Source organism: Saccostrea cucullata, unplaced genomic scaffold, assembly GCF_032062105.1.
Source record: "Saccostrea cucullata isolate Sc308-1 unplaced genomic scaffold, CSIRO_AGI_Scuc_v1 ctg4727, whole genome shotgun sequence".
Classification (NCBI taxonomy): Eukaryota; Metazoa; Mollusca; class Bivalvia; order Ostreida; family Ostreidae; genus Saccostrea; species Saccostrea cuccullata.
This window is the reverse complement of record NW_026931083.1, coordinates 1-20,596: the sequence shown is the minus strand read 5'-3', so window position 1 is coordinate 20,596 and position 20,596 is coordinate 1. Positions and strand designations below refer to the sequence as shown.

Sequence of the window (20,596 nt, the reverse complement as noted above, 5' to 3'; positions counted from 1 at the left end):
ATTTTTCAATGCACATTTTAAAAGCAGCTAAATATTAACTAAACCATCAGTCAAACGTTTTGATTGCAAAAAAAACTATCCTCTGCCACCTCCAAGAATGCATCAATTTTTAGAAATGTGAATTTTAGTCTGATTTTTATACAAAAGGGTTTATTTATGCATGCCAATTTAAAAAAATACTTTATTTCTGTTATTTAAAATCTGTACAGTTGGGTATATTCACTAAAAAGCAAGGGGAGTTACTCATTTCCAGCATACATTTTTAAAGACTTTGAACCATCAGCATAATAAATCATATAAGATTTAGGCATTTTTTGCCTGAGAATAAATTAATTGTTTGAATTTGATACGTTGGATATTGTCGCATAATTAAAATCATGTCTTGCTTTAATTAATTAAATCTAATTAAAATTTAAGTGTATTAATTAGTGCGATATCACTGAAATTACATAAATTTGCCATTTTTTCAACCTAATTTACTAAATATAAATATTTTGAAAATAAAAATCAGTCAGCATACCTAAATGTCACTAAACCTAACCATACATAGTACAAAAAAACTTTTTTTGCTTTATTTTTCCAAATTTAACCTATTCTGTTATTGATATTTTCATGAAATATGCCCCCCCCCCCTTTCAATTTTTAAATTTATCTATATCTAAATGTGACAGAATCTAATTTTTTCAAATGTTTGCTATAAAATGACTATTTTTCTTTGAATAATAACAAAACAAAGAGTTTAAATTGCATATTTATTGAAGTAATAGCAATAAAATGTGCATTTTCATGTAATTTATTGAATTCTGCTAGGCCCATATAATCTGCCCACAGTTGCCCAGGATGGACAGAATAATCACTTTTAATTTTCAGGAGAATGAAATGTATGTATTTGATTACTCATAACTGTTAAAAGGGAATATCAGACACTTAGAAAGAATTCATCTGGGACAAACAGATTTTTACAGTGCATTTTCATTACACTGAAGAAATGGCTGCAGGGGTAGGGTGTTGAACTGCCATTTCCTGGACACTTTTTCTTTAGCATGTGATGCAAGAGGGTTTTTTGCATATCATGATAAATATCTTGAAAGTTGAAAGGGGTTTTAACTTTGCAAAGAAATTATAGGTATATAAAACCAAGTGAAAAAGGGATAAAATGGAATTTCATAGAACATAAAAAATAGGGGAGTATGTGATACATGTGAGTACATTTCACCAAGATGTGCTCTTTATATTTGACTTTTTACATATAAATGCATTTGAAATAGATTAAAATTACCATTTAACACTTTTTGATGGTATATTGATCATCTGGAGTTGTAAGAATTGCATTTGTTTTATGTGAAAGAAACAATATGGGGTTAAGGGGGTTGACCGAGAACTGGTGAGGTCTCTTATTTGGTCATAACTTTTTTATTTTTCAATGAATCAAGACATATTTGGTATATTTTTACTCAGAATTGCATGTTCTTTTTTAATTGAGCAAGGTTTATTACTTGCAAGACAAACTTTGAAAGTTAAAGGTGGCAGAGGATAGTTTCGAATAAAGTACCGGTCAAAAAATAGAAAAAATAGAGAAACCTGAGGTTTGAATGCATATTATAGGTAATTTTATTGCTAGAATATTTTATGGGTGCATTTGGAGGGAATTGGTGGCCTTGTATATTTTATTGAAATATGACACTTGAGTGTCACTACTACTGTATAGGGGATATGGACTAGAAATACGAAACTAAGCTCAAAACTCGCTCTACCGGTATTTCACCAGAAAAGCGGGGTGGGTTCACAGGATGAATTGTAGCTTGAAAACGAGGTGGTTGAGCCCATATCTCTTGCTGTTCATTGGTATGTACAAATGTTATTCTGCAATTTCTGTGGTAGCTTAGGTCATCAGCACGGGCCTGGAAGCAGATGCGGCTGCGGCGAAATAGTGAAAATAGGCTTGCTTCACATGAAATTTTGAGATTATCCCTACGCCATCTTTAGGGCTCATTGTGTAAGTTGTACATGTTTTATTCCTAAAAGCTTCAAATTTCTCAAGGGACTACATCATACTATTATTACATGTAGAGGGAATTTAAAATTTTTCAATGCACATTTTAAAAGCAGCTCAATATTAAGTAAACCATCAGTCAAACGTTTTGATTGCAAAAAAAACTATCCTCTGCCACCTAGATCACAGGGCTGGTTCAAATACGATGAACAATATCGGCTACGCAAAGCTAGCTATCCCGAATCCTCCTGGGGGGTTATAAGTCAAGAATTTTGGCTACTGTATGTGACCAACCAAAGTTCAAACTCTTTTGGCACTCAAAATCATTTCAACAATACTAAACAAAATTTAGGTGGGAGCAGCACATCCGCTGCTACCCAGTATTGCTATCATTTCAATCAGGGTAAAAAGTGCAATTTCTTCCCCAGATGCAGATTCAAGCACGTCTGTAGGAGGTGCGGAGGAAAGCACCCGGCCACAACCTGTTCCACCAAGGCAGCTGTATAAACTGGGCAAGACCCCCATTAAACTAGATAAAAATTTTTTACATACACAAAATTATTCTGATCATCAATTTTTAAGGGAAGGTTTTCAATATGGTTTTATATTAAAGTATTTTGGCCCAAGATCACCCAGGTTTTCTAAGAATCTTACAAGTTTAGACAAACAATATCCAGTTGCAGAGCAAAAGATTTACAAAGAAGTCCCATTGGGGAGGGTTGCGGGTCCTTTCATAGAACCACCTTTTCCAACATTACAAGTTTCTCCTTTAGGTCTTGTACCTAAAAAAGACGGTGACTACCGCCTCATTCACCACTTATCATATCCAGAATCTGCTTCAATAAATGATTTCATTGACCCAGAACAGAGCTCAGTAACCTATTCAACCATAGATGATGCTGCTGCCATTATTGAAAAATTAGGTCGGGGGGCATTTCTGGCGAAGTCGGACATTAAATCAGCCTTTAGGTTGCTACCAGTGAACAGCACTGATTTCGACTTGTTAGGTTTTCACTTCAATGATGGTTTTTATTACGACAAGATGCTACCTTTCGGTTGCAAAATAAGTTGTGCAATTTGGGACAGATTTGCTTGCTTTCTGCATTGGCTTATACAGGATTGCTCAAAAAATGCCTCAATCCTGCATTATCTAGATGACTTTCTTTTCTGTGGCAAAGAACTTCCCATTTGCAAAAATACGTTGGACATTTTTCTTTATCTGTGCAACGATCTGGGGGTCCCTATTGCAAAAGACAAAACAGTATATCCAACGCAGGTTCTTACGTTCTTGGGCATTGAGTTTGATACGATGGAAATGATCATGAGGTTACCGTTGGTAAAAATCGATGAAATCAAACAAAAGATTCTCGACATTATGGCACTTAAGAAGGTTACTCTTAAGCAACTTCAGTCTTTATTGGGTTTGTTAAATTTTGAATGTAGAGTTATAGCTCCAGGTAGGGCTTTCTGTCGAAGTTTGATTGATGCAACAATTGGCCTAAACAAACCTCATCACCATACCCGTGTAACGTTAGAAATGAAAGCAGACCTCAAAGTCTGGCTTGACTTCCTCCAATCATTTAATGGCATTTCAGTCATTACAGAAGGTATATTGGTGAATAATGAGACTCTACAACTCTACACTGATAGCACAGGGGGAGATAAGGGGGGCTTTGGTATATATTTTGCAGGCAAGTGGACATATGCTCAATGGCCCATTTCCTGGTTTGTACAAGGCATAACCCGTGACATGACCTTTTTAGAGCTTTTCCCGGTCCATATAGTTATTCAATTGTGGAAACATCAATTTGCCAACAATAGAATTTTGTTTTACATTGACAATATGGCGGTGGTACATGTCATAAACTCGACAACATCAAAGTCACAAAGGGTCATGAAAATTGTAAGAAAACTAGTTCTCACTTGTCTCAAACACAATATTTTGATTAAAGCAAAACACATACCTTCAAAATCAAATTTTATTGCGGATTCTATCTCTCGTTCACAGTGGGGCAAATTCCGACGGCTAGCACCGGCAGCAGATCCATGACCAACACCGCTTCCCAAGAATATGTGGGAAATTTAACAAGGGAGGCAAACAGACTTATACAGGGTTCACTATCAGCAAATACATACAAAGCTTACCAAGGGGCTCTCACCAACTTCAAAAAATTCCTGAATAATTGTGGGACCACATTGTATTTCCCCATTCCTGTTGATCATTTGCTTAATTTCATTGCCCACCTTTCTATTTCAGGTACAGCTTATAGAACAGCTGCACTGTACATTAGCGCATTATCATATATCCATAAATTAAGAGGCATACAAGATAACACTCAATCATTCATTGTCAAAAAAACCTTGCAGGGTCTCCACAAAAAGAGAGGTATCACTTTAGATTCTCGAATCCCATTAACTGTATCTATCTTGGAGCATGTAGTATCAGCATTGCCGTCAGTGTGTAGATCATCTTACGAGGCAGTGTTATTTTAGACACTTTTCTCAATTGCATATCACGGCTTGCTTAGAGTAAGTGAAGTTTTGAATATCCATAGGGCACACATCACGTTTACTAGAAGCAAGGTCAGCATCTTAATTCCCAGGTCCAAAACTGACCAAATGGGAAATACAACAACATTGCATATTTCCAAACAGTTAAATTCGGATATTTGCCCAGTACAGTGGGCACTCAGGTTTTTGCAGCTGCGCCCTAATGATGGTCCCCTTTTATGCTTTATTCATGTCGACAATAAGGGTGTAACAAGATACCAATCAACTACGTGCTTCAAAAAGCACTTCAATTCAGGAACATTCAAGGACACTTTAGACCACTTAGTTTTAGAATAGGCAGGGCTACAGATCTTGCAAAACAGGGGTTTCCAGATTCAGAAATAAAATCTTTCGGCCGGTGGGAGTCAAAAGCTTTCAGAAACTACATAAGATTATAACATGTTAGCATTGTTAAATGGAATACAGGCTAATTTTGCCAAAGTATTCCAGGTTTCAAGACGATTTGGATAGTGGGATCTTCAATACCTTTATCGGCTGGTGAGGAGGCAGGGAGGAGACCGGGTGGAAAGAATCTTAATCTTGGGATGGACATCACTTGGAAGGGAATTAGAGGGCTGAAATGGGAAGATCTTGACAAAGTGTTAACAGATGAACTCAAACACCAACCACACCCAGATGTACTAGTCATTCACGCAGGGTCAAATGATCTAACTACGGCTGGCAATACTGCACTTAGATTTTCACATGAAATTCAATGTAGTTTGTATCGTTATAATGTATTGCTTCCTAAGACTTTGCTCATTTGGTCAACAATGCTTCCCCGTCTTTATTGGCATGGTGCACCTCTTGGCAAGGGTGGTGCTAAGATTGATTTAAAACGGCGTAAGGTGAATAAGGCCATTAGAAAATTCATTAAATCCGAAGTTAATGGGGCTTGCATTTTTCATGACAAAAATATCAATGTGCATCAAAGCAGTTTATTTAGATATGATGGAACTCATTTATCTGAAAGGGGGAATAAGGCTTATTTGAATAATATCCAGGGTGGTTTGGAATTCATTTTAGGGGGAAAGGGCAAAATTTTCCCTCCTCAGTAATGCCCTTTGTTTATCTAGTCAGATTTCAGTTGCGATGACCTGTAATTTCCTAGTTTAGGATTGCTATATATATAAATATTAATTTTGGTGCAAATTGTTGTGTGGAACATCATATCGATGTTAGTGGCGGGGTCAAGGGAGACATCAGCCTTGTACACGCTTAACCTGTTTGTCTCTGCCCATCTGCATCAAAGCATGAGGGGGTGTCATGGCTGTGTTTTAACATGGAAGTTAAATGCCATTGAGGAAATGTGTAGAATAAATGTAAATTGCTTGGGATCTGCAGCATTTCAGTGCTCAGACCCCCTCTACCTATATAAAAGTAGGAAAGGCTACAGGCTGGTTGGTGTTAAAATTCTAAACCAGGTAGCAAGCCAGAGGCAGGGTGTAAAAGCTGTGCAGCTTGTGTGCCTAGCCACCATGCGTGTGTCAGGCATGGGGTTCCATGGCACTCGCATCTAAGCGAGGCCACTAGTTTGCCTGTTTGTTTATGGTATCCTAGTTGTCTCCCTTGACTCCTACAAAATTTGCGGCCATTTTCATCCAACATTGTGTGTGTTGTATTATTATGATCTTGTTTCTCAATAAATTAGTAAAGTTACAATTGGTGTTTTCAATTCTCAGAGCTGTCTGGAAGACAGTCTCAGTATAATGGTATTGAAAAGGCAGAGAAAGCAATATATAATGGGCTGCAATATTCAATTAATATAGATTATTGAAATTAATATGAGATAATCTCATTTAATTGTTTGGAAAGCATTAAACATAAGACACAACTTGGTACAAGTTATCTAGTTCATGGGAAAGTCAGCATCAGGATGAGTTAACTAGTAAAGCAACTTCCTCTTTCTCTTCAACATCTCAGCCATTTTGGTCATTAGTAAAAGTTACCCACCCACCACTCCCAATTTAAGAAAAAAAAAAAATATATATATATATATATATATATATATATATATATATATATATATATATATATATATATATATATATATATATATATAGTATAAATCCACACACGTATTGTTATAATAAAAAAATCACAACACCGAAATAAACTCAACCGGTTTCATTTCCAATCTTCAGGAGTTTGACAATACAATGCTTAGTTACACAAAATCAACATTCATATTGTGACGTCATAAAGCGTCAATACTTAGTCGCGCTTTAGCAAAGTTCATTATGACGTCATGATAATACGTACGTAAGTTATTACGGGAAATTAGATTTTTTTTATACAAATAATACAGTTATATTATGCGGGTAAAAGTATATTTCTTAAATGAAATATAATTATGTTGCATTCAAAACAGGTTTATTTCTGTTTATAAAATGTTTTTCTTTAGTTTCACGTTCTTTTTCTGTAGTATCCCTTCGGAATTTGTAGAATGGAAAGACAGTAAAATTAGGGGTTTTATTTTTGGCACAGTTTCTGATGTGTTCGCTTACGGCGGTACACTGGTATTTTGGTTCCCTAATTTGTTGTCGGTGTACGGTCATTCTGTGTCTCAGGGTGTCTCCTGTCTGGCCGATATAATTTTCACCACAACCGGCGCAGGTTATTACATAAATAAGATTAGAACTGGTGCATGACATTGATGTTTTAATAGTAAATACGCTTCCAGTTTTAAATTGAAATTTGGATCCCTCTGTCAGGTATGGGCAAGTACTGCATCTAGGCTTGTTGCATCTATTGATGTTTGCTGGTTCATTGTTGTTAGTAGAAAAGGACGCTTTTGTAAGAATGGATTTGAGAGACGGACTTTGTCGTTTACTCTTAATGATCTGTGAAGTTTCTAATATTTTTTTCATGTCTGGATCGTCCTCTAAAATTGGCAGATTGTTCCTAATAATGTTGAAAATTTCCGGATTTCTTGGGTTATGTGTTGACACGTATGGTATAACATTATTTACTTGTTTATTTTTCACTGTAAGTAGATCTTTTCTTTCTTGAGATTTGGCTTTGTTTATTCCGTTTTCAATCAATTGTATAGGGTAGTGTCTTTGAAGGAGTAGTTCTTGTAGTTCTGTAAGGCGAGATTCCAAGATTTCTGCATCGGAAATTATTGTGCAAAGACGTCTGGCTAAATTGTATGGGATATTATTTCTGGTGTGTCTAGGGTGACAAGAGTCAAATATTAGGTATTGTTTGGTATCTGTTATTTTGTAGAAAACATCCGTTATCAAACGGTTTTCTTTTTTAATAACCATTACATCGAGAAAGGATAACTTATTACTATCCGATTCCATGGTGAATTTCAAAGTGGGGCTCAGGTTGTTGAGAATATTCAAAAATTCCATTAGTTGATCTTCACTTTTGTCCCATATGACGAAACAGTCATCTAAGTAGCGTATCCACGACTTCCTTATAAAATTTTCAAAGTCCTGCCCGAATTTTTCTTTCACGGTTAAATACAGTTTTTCCTCTAAGAATCCTAGGACAAGTGTAGCATAAGTCGGCGCAACTTTGGTTCCCATTGCCGTGCCTAATTTTTGTCTGTAGACCATGTCATTAAAATGCATGAAATTATTTTCCAAGATTAATTGAAGGCTTTCTAAAACAAAGTTTTTTGGAAAACTGTCATTCAAAAGACTAGGAAATCTGTCTATCCAGTGTTCTATTGCGATGAGTCCAAGATCATGTGGAATGTTAGAATAGAGATTGGTGACATCAAATGAAACCAAAATGGATTCAGGGTTGACTTTCTCAGGAATTGTATTAAGAAAATCTACTGTGTCTCGTATATAACTTTGAACTTTGGTAACATACGGTTTCAATAATATATCCAATAGATTACTTATCCTGTGAGTTTCACATGTTGGTCCCGCAACTATGGGTCTAATTGAGAGATCAGCTGGACTTGCAACACTTATATATGTTGATCCGGAAATTTTGCATTCATCTTTAATTGTCTGGCTTTTATGTATCTTTGGCAAACCATAAAAGTTACTGGTTTTAATGTTAAATGACAAAAGATATGCGGTTTCCTTGGCAGTAAGTTTTTGTCCGTATTCATCTATGATAGTCTCGAGTTTTTGCATGACCTTCTTACTTTCGTACGTAAGTTGTTTTTCATAGTATGAACTATTTTCTAGCACAGGAAGACATATAGATTTATAATATTCACGATCCATTATGACTACAGCGCTCCCTTTATCCGCTTCCTTAATGATAATGTTTTCATAATGTCTTAAATTATCAATAGCATTCCATTCTAATTTGTTCAAGTTATTTCTGGTGGTATTATTTCTGCCGCATTGTTCGAGAGGAAAGGTTTTCACCGTATTAATAAATTTATCTAAATTTTGGTTCCTACCTTTAGATGGCATAAAATCACTTTTATTGGCTACAATAGATTCGTCATCATTTTCTTTATCCAAGAAAAATTCAGCAAGTCGTAATCTCCTACAAAATGCGTCCGTATCATTTGTAATTTCCTCTATGTTTTTAGAGCGTGGTGTAGGGGTAAATTTTAATCCCTTTTCGAGAATTTTAACTTCAGTATCCGTAAACATTCGACTAGATAAATTAATTACTTTTGGTTCGTGTTTTTGGTCTGGTCCTTTGTTTTGCGCTACGTTATTATGTTTTGTCTTGGGCCATATCCTAAAAAAGAATTTCCCGGCGTTGTATAATTTTTTCTTTTTTTCCCGTTCTGCTTGTATGGTCGTTCGTGATAGGGAATCACTGGGCGTCCTTGGTTTCCGTTGTATGTCCTGGGATTACTGTTTGACGGGTAATTGAAATTGTTTGAGTTGGAATCTGTTGTAGATCCGTAATTCCTTGATTCAGGTCCACTTTGTTTTTTGGGATTGGTATTTCCTGATTTCAGGAATGGATTTTTATCTTGATGTTCCTGTTGAAATTTTGCCGCATATTTTTGGAACCATGCTTCTGATTTTATCCATCGTTGTATTGATTTTTGTTCTTCTAATAAACATTCATCTTCCCACATGCGCTTTAATATGTTTAAAGCTGAACAAGTAGAATAAATGTAAATTGCTTGGGATCTGCAGCATTTCAGTGCTCAGACCCCCTCTACCTATATAAAAGTAGGAGAGGCTACAGGCTGGTTGGTGTTAAAATTCTAAACTAGGTAGCAAGCCAGAGGCAGGGTGTAAAAGCTGTGCAGCTTGTGTGCCTAGCCATCATGCGTGTGTCAGGCATGGGGTTCCATGGCACTTGCATCTAAGCGAGGCCACTAGTTTGCCCGTTTGTTTATGGTATCCTAGTTGTCTCCCTTGACTCCTACAAAATATGCGGCCATTTTCATCCAACATTGTGTGTGTTGTATTATTATGATCTTGTTTCTCAATAAATTAGTAAAGTTACAATTGGTGTTTTCAATTCTCAGAGCTGTCTGGAAGACAGTCTCAGTATAATGGTATTGAAAAGGCAGAGAAAGCAAAATATCATGGGCTGCAATATTCAATTAATAAGGATTATTTCAGAAGGGTGGAATTTTAAACATCACAGAAGGATTTCTTTATTTTCTAGAAATTTACTATTTGCATGATTCCAACGAAGTAAGGCCAAAAAATATAAACCAATCCAGGCATCCATTATTTGTTTGAATCATCTATCCTTAATTAAACTAAGAATTTTTGTTAAAATAAGATTTAAAAAAAAAACACATAATTTATAGTAAAGCGGACATTGGTGTACTTTGGAGATTTTTGAGGGACTGAGCCTGTCATTCTAGTATGTAAATGTTATTTAGTGGCCTTATACTCGTATAAGGGTTATAGTGTTTTAGTTTACTATGCTATAAAATGTAGATACAAACATTCTGAAATATGTCATCTTTCAGATGTTTTCTTTAAATTTTTGATTTTCATCAACAATGATATAGTTGTTTGACCAGTTCCGAATAAGAAACCGATTCGGCGGTGCTTTAAATATATATATTGGGCATTATTTTAAAATCTAAGCATTTTGACAAAGTAGTTTAATGACTTGAGGAATTAAATAATGTTTCGTAAGAGTTCAGCCATGCAAAATTGATTTAATTTATTCTACTAGTTATGAATAAGCCAACGAGTTCCGAATAAATTAGTGGTTCCCATGATTGAAATAACCCGTCCCACACATTATCTATTTACATGCCTGGGAAAAATTAAATACTTGATTACCAGTAAGTGAGTTATATTTCCAAAGAATAAAGAGAAATTAGGAATAGCAGGAGTTCACTATAGGATAACCCGCCTCCCATATAGACGGACGGACATCATCATGACTATATTATCCCCCTGCTTTTCAAGCACGTAAATAATAACATGCAGTCTCGTTTATAATGAAGAGAAAACAGAGAACGAACATATTATAATACAGTGTTTATAACGGAAATTAGGAACTAGTATATTGACAACACGAAAATATTCATCCAGTGTTCTAATAATTTACTATCGACACAATTGTGGTGTTTGTTAAACTACATATCAAACTTAATTGTGAAACCTGAAAAGTTATTCTTTAATATTACGACTGATGTATTTTAATAGCATTTCACACAAAAAATAATTAAAAATCTTATTTCATTTCAAAGTTATTAAAACTTCAAATTTTTTGGCGGGTTTGATTGACACATCCTTGCACTTTCACAAATCTTAACTAAGGATTAAGAATAAAGTTAAGATTTGTGAAATTGCCAAAAAATTTAAAGTTTTAATAACTTTTAAATGAAATAAGATTTTTAATTAACTTTTGTGTGAAATGCTATTAAAATATATCAGTCGTAATACTATAGAGAAAATATTAACTTCAAATCTGTGTCCAAGTACCTTTAATGTTTTCTGATTGTGACAGATAGAGACGTACCCGATGAGCTTATATTCTGACTACATCCTGATACTTTGTCACACGATGAACAGTTACATTTCTCTAAGCAAAATGTCCAATAAAATCTGTATTTTCAATATAAGATAAAACGTAGATACTTCTTTTGACCTTCACATTTTTTTTTAACTTTTCTGTAATTCGTGCAGCATACATGTAACTGTGGTTCTCTGCAAGACAACACGATTCTGTTATACTACTCAATTGATTAAAATACATAAATAACTGAAGTATTTAAAAAACGAGTGATTCAAATGAATAATAAAAGAGAAATAAAACAACTCACTTGTCACAAATGCCACTAGTTACGGTATTTGAGTATAGGATGCAAAGATGAGAAAACACCACAATAATTCACAACTTAATCTTTTATTCATTTTGTATCAACTACAAGTTTGTACACTGACCGATCCTGTACATCGTATGTGAAAAATGTCTGTAATGAAAAGGGAAAAAATCCAATAAATAACTTAACTTTGTACAGCAAAACCCGGTTATAGTGAAGTTTGGGAATCTGTGAATTTTATTCGCTATATCCCTCATTCGCTATATCCCTAATTCATTATATCCGTATAACGAATTCGTAAAAGTATTTAAAGCGAATTAGCAATAACAACGTTTTTCTTTAAGTACGTCTACCATATATAATAGGTAATTAGCAGTTATTACAAAATATAACATGGATATCTAAGATTTATCATGAATTGAATTTTATATACCTTTACTTATCGAGAATAAATTCAGATTATTTTGAAATATTCATAACTTCGTTATCAAAGATGTAAAATTTCTTATTTTTAACCTCTACGGGACTCAAAATCAGTTCGCTATATCCATAAATTCGCTATATGGAAGTTCGTTATAACCGTTAAATTTTACAAACTTCTGTTAAGAATTTTGCTGGAAACCCAAAAAACCTCCGTGTTCGTATTAAACGATGTTTACTGTATACCATTCATACAACTATTTTTTTAATTACAAAAAAAAAAAACAAACAAACAAACAAACAAACAAACAAACAAAATATTAAGAATTCATTGCTTTTAAAAAAAAACAGTTATGTTTGTTTGAAACATTTTATAATTACTTGGAGGCTGTTAGTTTTCAGCATTGTAACAAATATAAGAACATAGGAATAAAAATTATCTAATACTGAGATGTTTCGAATGATGGAAATAAAGAGTAAACTTAAGGCAACAAGAACTTTTATTTATGATATTCTTAAGGTGATTTAAAAATTATGCCTCGTGGGGAAATAACACATGTAGTTGCGTTTGATAATTTTGTTCTAATTTAAATCAAAAATGCAATGCAAGGTTTTTCTTTTATCTGTTTCACATCGTAAACCTTTAGCTTTTTCCAAAAATAGCCAAAAACACTTGAACAGATTATCTTCCTTATTATAATTTAAATTTTGTGTGAAATTTGGATGATTTTCTCCGTGAGAATCTTATACAATTGCATAACTATAGAAATTAATTTATATGCAATGCATTACTCCAGATTTTACAATTATTTAGTTGTTCAATTATTTTAAATCCTTCGATTAGTTTACCCATGGGTCATATCTTCTTTGATATTACATGGAGAACGGTACCAAATTTCTACATCAGTCAAATAAAGTCTAAAACAATAGCAGAACAGTTTTTTTTCAATGAAGCATAAAATATCTTTAGTACATTAAACATTTACAGAATTTCTTAAGATAAAACCTCTTATAGTTATTATTAAGCTATTCTTAAGCAATGTGAGATTGTATCAGTACAATACCTTCTGAAAAAAAAAAAACACTACCAAATGTTCATCATGCTACTTCTTTTAACTGCACACTATGAGTTTCTACAAACAAAATATGAAAAAGTATTTCATTTTCAAATTGATAAATGTTTATCTTCGTTATGTGTACTTCAAACTGGAAGGATGCCATGCAGGATTGATATGGTTTGGTTGTTTTTATCTCAATGAGGATATGGAGAAAGCGAACAATATTCAATATCAAAGTCCATAAAACGATACAAAATAGGAGCAGAGCAAACACGGACCTCCAAAAACTCAGAGGTGGGATCAGGTGCCATGGAGGAATGAGTATCCCCTGCCCACCGGTCAAACGGCTCCTTGTCATGATCGGGAAATGACGAAAAAACCAGTCGTCAATGCAGTGTATAAATAATGGACTACCAATTAGTATGAAAAACGTCAGTCAGCATTGGACTGAATGATAAAAAATTATTGTATTTGCTGACAAGGTGTATCGACAATAGAACTTACGAAATGATTACTTAAAATGAGACTGATGGTACTCTTGTTTGTCAATAATTTATCTACCTCGTTTTAGAAATTGTTCATATGTAGAGCATGCTCTTGTATATCGAATCAACTGAGATATAAGAACTCCATATGCACCTGAAGAAGGTATATTACTTCATAAATAATATTTATCTACCTCGTTTTAGAAATTGTTCATATGTAGAGCATGCTCTTGTATATCGAATCAACTGAGATATAAGAACTCCATATGCACCTGAAGAAAGTATATTACTTCATAAATAAGGAACGTTCACGATAGAAAAGTTAAAATTATCACTTTATCATAGAGCTTGGTTGTTAGATTACCATTAACGTCTTTTTGCAAGTAGAATATCCAAATATGAAACAACATACATGTATAGACTTGAGTTACTATATGTATTTATACATTCTGAAATGTGTAAACCTATAGGTTTAGCACAGACATATTGTTTGAACATTTTAAACTTAGATGACGATATTAATATCATAATCATTTTTAGTTTTTAGCAGTGAAAATAAAATGACATAAAGGTTTATTAAATCAGAATGTATATTATTAGTGACGCAGATTCGGTGACTTTATAATTGGAAAAAAGACTGTTACAACACACTTTGAAAAATTATGCACTTTGAAAAAAATTTTCAAAGTGCATTAAAATTTGGGACCAAGCTAACGCACTTTGAAAAAAATATTTTTTTTTTCAAAGTGCGTTAATATCGACCATATTAACGCACTTTGAAAAAAATGTAAAGATTGATCAATATTCCTTCAAATAATCGGTATGATAAATAATAAATCCTGGTTTGATTACTTTTTTATGATAAAGTCACTGTAGGACCTGAGATATTGACGTTTTAAATACTAGTATTTAAGGTTTTCATAAAATAAAAGGGAAAATTAAAGGGCCTTGAAAAAAAGAGTGACGATTGTTTAAGTTCATTAATTCGTTTCTTCTTCTTTTTTTTTTATTCTTGTCTTTGAAAAGAAGATGTTAAGGTGTATAGGGGACACTAATAGAGGACAGCGTCAAGCAACTTAGCATTTATTATAATAAAAAGGGGCAAATTTGATTGTTCAAAACTATGAAAATTCTTTTTCTCTCATACGTTTTACTGTACTTAAAAATTTCTACTTTTCATGTGTTTTTTATTAAAGAGTCATTCTCTGTAAGGACCACGGATGCCGTTCAAACGAATATCACAGATTTTAATAAAACATATATGAAAATATTATGAATGTGTATGAGATTTATTAGGTATATTTAAAATTTTGGGATGTGACCTATCCTCCAGGTTATGGCCCCCTAACACATTTTGTGGCTACCCCCATGTTTGAAAAGGTCAGTTTTCTCCTAATTTAACATAAAAAAATCAAAATAAATAATGCACTATGGCTGGATTGAGTGCATTAAATTGTGAAAATAAGGTGTGAAGTAAAGATAAAAAATTATTTTGCTTCATCACTAAAACTCCTTTTTATTTTAAAGAAATTTAATTTCCTCCCATTTTTAACCCTTAACAAATATGCTAAATAACCATAATTTCAGTGCCATTTTATGAAAAATCCCAAGACAGGTTTATAAAATATTAACAATATTTTGAAAGCAAACATACTTGATTATTTATTCATAATTATTCTGGGTGTGTGTTTTTTGATATAAAAAAATAAAATGCATTTGAAAATTTTAAAAAACCAGCATTTCACAAAAATATTATCTCCCTTTGTAGAACTCTCTAGTTCCAACAGTGAAAGGAGGTAAAAACAAAAGTATTTGTAAACATGACGTCTTGCTGGTTTGGAGTTCCTTTTCACAAGCTATGTGTTTTATTGATATTTTTATACAAAACTGCTTAGATTATACAGTATAGCTTCCTTGGCAGATGTGATATTGTTTGTTCTGAAGACATTCAACAACTCGTGAGTTTCAGCATATGTGAATCCTTGTACAGTTGGCATTGTAACATTATTGTGAGAATATTATTCACACCTCAGCTAGCTCTGTTGTTTTGTACTGGGATAGACAGGCACCCCTGTGTGTGTACATGCACTATATACACAGCTGTTGACACTTGGTCAACTTGATAATAAACACCTTTTGTTTAAACACCTGGGTTCTCAGCTAGTCTGACCAACCCCCCTCTGGCAGGGCATGTGTATATACATTGAACCTTTACTATTTTCAATTGTACAGTCATGCTTTACACACGTTAGGACACACATAAGGAAATATGAATTTTGTTAATTTTGATAATTCATGACAAATTAATAAATAAAGACCTTTTAAATTAGTAATAACTGAAAATATTCATAGTTTCCTTATGTTCCCAGCTCTAGCCACATGGAGGCCTCCTTCAAGGTATCACACCGGTAATTGACCAATCAAAATGAACTTAGTCAAATGTAGGTCCATATATATAGAATTAATTTTCTTTTCTTTTGAGGCGTTTTTCTATTTTCTTCCAAGCCATTTTTACAACTTTGGTACCTGTGCCTAGTAAATTTTATGTACTTTGTGAATAAGTAAAGGTTTTTGACAGGAACTATTTTTTTCAGGGCATAGGAGGCTACTTCCTGTGATGCACTCGAGGTGTTAATAAACAAAGTGAAAACACGTGGATTTGAGGGTAGCTCTGTTTGCAGATGGAAAAAGTTCGAAAATGCCGTGTGGGTACCCTGTTTTTTGGTGTCAGCTAATGTGACAGGTAATGTTTAATACCTCCTGCTAAATATTTTTTCATGTAAACAAATACCCGATTTTTAACGATTTTTTATTCTATATAGAATTATATAGTGAAAACAATTACCGGTGTGATACCTTGAAGGTGATTATGAAAAATCATTTAAATCCTTATTAAAGACATTTTTAATTTTTAAAAGGCATATTTCAACAGAATATGTGATTTTATTAACTTTTTGTTAGAAAACACACAATTTTAAAATTAGAATTAGAATTTATTTTTCACAGATTTCTGTGTAAAAATTAACAATAGGTTATTTTTTACACTCAATACTTTAAAATATGAGTGAAAAGGTAGCATTATGCATCTAAAATGTAGAAAGAAGTCAGAGAATGTTGTTTTTTCATTTTATATGACTTAACATTATTTGCACCAGCTGACCGCAGTCAATTGTAGTATCTACAGACTTTGCGGTAAAGGGTGTTAAAGCTGATTTTTCAAGAATAGACTCATTCTATGTCTGCGAATGAATTTTCAGCACAAGCGACAACTGCGATAAAATGTAAACAAGTAAATATGTTCTCACAGATTTATAATTTCTACAGACACATTTTTTATTCTAATTTATTCACACCTCCATTGATACATATATTACTGCATTGGAAGAAAAGAAATAATGAAATGAGTCAGATCTGTCTAATAAACTTCATACATAAGCTACATAAGTAAAATTCATTAAAAAAATTTCACAGGAAGGAAGGTTATGACCAGAAAATCCTTAAGTACTGTTAGAGTCTGCATGATAATACTTCTTCAGAGTTCTAACCATGCATCATACATGTAGTGCAGAATGTCACTTAGCACCATGGCATGCCTCTTGTGGTTCTCAGGACTTTATTCATGCTTTTGCAGCTGACATTCATGTTTTTTCAGTTTGTCGGAAACTGTTTTTTGTTATTTTTTCAATTATATGTAGGTGTTGACTGTCACTTTTGATTTAAGTCTCAGTCAGTGATGCTTATATGAGCATGATCTATTAAGGATATCATTGTACTGAAATATTAATGAATTGCAAAATTAACTGATGAAGAAATTTGGCATATTTACATAATCAAAATATCAGAATAACTATAATTCAGCTAATAAGGTGCACCTTTCTTCTCAGATCACCTCCTATAAATTTTATCAGCAGTTTTTGTACACCCACCCACCTCAAAGAATCATGGAGGATGTCCTGAAACTGGTCTCTGTGATGCATTTTGTCACATATAAAAGTGTTCAAACCCATAAAAATGTTTAATATTTATATTTTAAAATTTAAATTTTTCTTTTTTATGTAAATTTGGTGAAACAAAAAGATGTAATCTTGCAAAAATCATGGAAATTCATTAAACACCTTTGGAATTCCTGGGTCAACCCATGAAAAGATAGTAATTATGCATGTTAAATTGAAATTTCATGGCTAATTCGTGTGTTAAGAGAAAGCCAGTTGCATAAATCACAACAATAGATTACATCTGAATTGTTGTCTCCATTTTCTTATCATCAAAGCCAGTTTATTGGAGTGTTGGAGCTGTCAAGAATCTCCCTAGATGCTGATATCATTTAGACTGCCCTGAGTTACAACACAGCATTTATTAGATAAACTTCTGCACAGCAGCTTGTAAACAAATACCTAGGCTTTATTTGGAACATAAATTGACCAGATACAGTTTTCATTATCAACCCAAAATTTAACAATTTCTGTATTTTTGTTCATTCTTTGAAGGGGAAAATGCAACTTTGTTATGTAATAATTACATAATGGTCTTAGACTTGTAACCTCTGTTTTGTTTGTTGTGAAGAACAAAGCATATACTCTCCACAGATAAAAAATTGGTTGCCAAGCTTATTCTTTTAATGATGAAATTCTGCTTCAAAAGATGCACAAAAATCTGCTTCCAGAATGCTCTGTGTGTTATTCTTGACTGCTCTGGAGTAAGGGAGATAAATGCTTCATATCTTCAGAAATAAGGGGATTTAGATCACCAGACTTAAGGATGTTGGGGACAATTATTTAATGAATCTCAGGTGCAAAAATGAATAAAATCAAACACCTTCAAAGGTCCTTCAAGGTATCACACCGGTAATTGACCAATCAAAATGAACTTAGTCAAATGTAGGTCCATATATATAGAATTAATTTTCTTTTCTTTTGAGGCGTTTTTCTATTTTCTTCCAAGCCATTTTTACAACTTTGGTACCTGTGCCTAGTAAATTTTATGTACTTTGTGAATAAGTAAAGGTTTTTGACAGGAACTATTTTTTTCAGGGCATAGGAGGCTACTTCCTGTGATGCACTCGAGGTGTTTATAAACAAAGTAAAAACACGTGGATTTGAGGGTAGCTCTGTTTGCAGATGGAAAAAGTTCGAAAATGCCGTGTGGGTACCCTGTTTTTTGGTGTCAGCTAATGTGACAGATAATGTTTAATACCTCCTGCTAAATATTTTTTCATGTAAACAAATACCCGATTTTTAACGATTTTTTATTCTATATAGAATTATATAGTGAAAACAATTACCGGTGTGATACCTTGAAGGTGATTATGAAAAATCATTAATCCTTATTAAAGACATTTTTCATTTTTAAAAGGCATATTTCAACAGAATATGTGATTTTATTAACTTTTTGTTAGAAAACACACAATTTTAAAATTAGAATTAGAATTTACTTTATTTTTCACAGATTTCTGTGTAAAAATTAACAATAGGTTATTTTTTACACTCAATACTTTAAAATATGAGTGAAAAGGTAGCATTATGCATCTAAAATGTAGAAAGAAGTCAGAGAATGTTGTTTTTTCATTTTATATGACTTAACATTATTTGCACCAGCTGACCGCAGTCAATTGTAGTATCTACAGACTTTGCGGTAAAGGGTGTTAAAGCTGATTTTTCAAGAATAGACTCATTCTATGTCTGCGAATGAATTTTCAGCACAAGCGACAACTGCGATAAAATGTAAACAAGTAAATATGTTCTCACAGAATTATAATTTCTACAGACACATTTTTTATTCTAATTTATTCACACCTCCATTGATACATATATTACTGCATTGGAAGAAAAGAAATAATGAAATGAGTCAGATCTGTCTAATAAACTTCATACATAAGCTACATAAGTAAAATTCATTAAAAAAATTTCACAGGAAGGAAGGTTATGACCAGAAAATCCTTAAGTACTGTTAGAGTCTGCATGATAATACTTCTTCAGAGTTCTAACCATGCATCATACATGTAGTGCAGAATGTCACTTAGCACCATGGCATGCCTCTTGTGGTTCTCAGGACTTTATTCATGCTTTTGCAGCTGACATTCATGTTTTTTCAGTTTGTCGGAAACTGTTTTTTGTTATTTTTTCAATTATATGTAGGTGTTGACTGTCACTTTTGATTTAAGTCTCAGTCAGTGATGCTTATATGAGCATGATCTATTAAGGATATCATTGTACTGAAATATTAATGAATTGCAAAATTAACTGATGAAGAAATTTGGCATATTTACATAATCAAACTAGATACTGTCATGAGACAGTAATACCCGCACTAAGGTGTTTGCCTCTAAATACACACTCCTACATATTGGGCGGCTTTCCAAGGAAATAGTCAAAATAATTCTATAATTTACATGTATTAATCAAATTGATTAAGAAATTCTCAGACCCTGTGACCTATAACTCAGAACCTCTTATATTTACTTTATACATGCTTAATTCATTATATACCAGTCTGAATTTTATTAATGATGTAAATTCATGCACGGATCTGTCGGGGGGGGGGAGGGGGTCAGGACCCCCCCCCCTGGAATTTACAAGGTTAAAAAATGTATATACTAAAACAAGGAAAAAGTTACAATGGACCCCCCTTGGAAAATGCAGATCCCCCCCCTGGTAAACACGAATATGTGTAAAATAGGTATGAAAAGTTAAACATTTGCGGCAATAGAAGTCACCACTACCCCCACCCCACCTCCACATTATAGGTTTTTGACGTTTGGGTGAGATTTACTTTAGGTTTTTTTTTTTTTTGGATTGTCAATTTCTGGGATAGGATTTTTTTTGACTGAGGGGGACCCCCCCCCCCCCCGGAAAAAAATTCTGGATCCGCGTCTGAAATTAGATTTTGATATATGTTTGGCTCATAATAGGAC

General features: G+C 33.4%; 1 pseudogene; it reads left to right on the top strand.

Moving 5' to 3' along the window:
• Positions 1-3,530: 3,530 nt before the first annotated feature.
• On the top strand, positions 3,531-5,011 carry LOC134231344 (uncharacterized; annotated as a pseudogene).
• Positions 5,012-20,596: the final 15,585 nt, after the last annotated feature.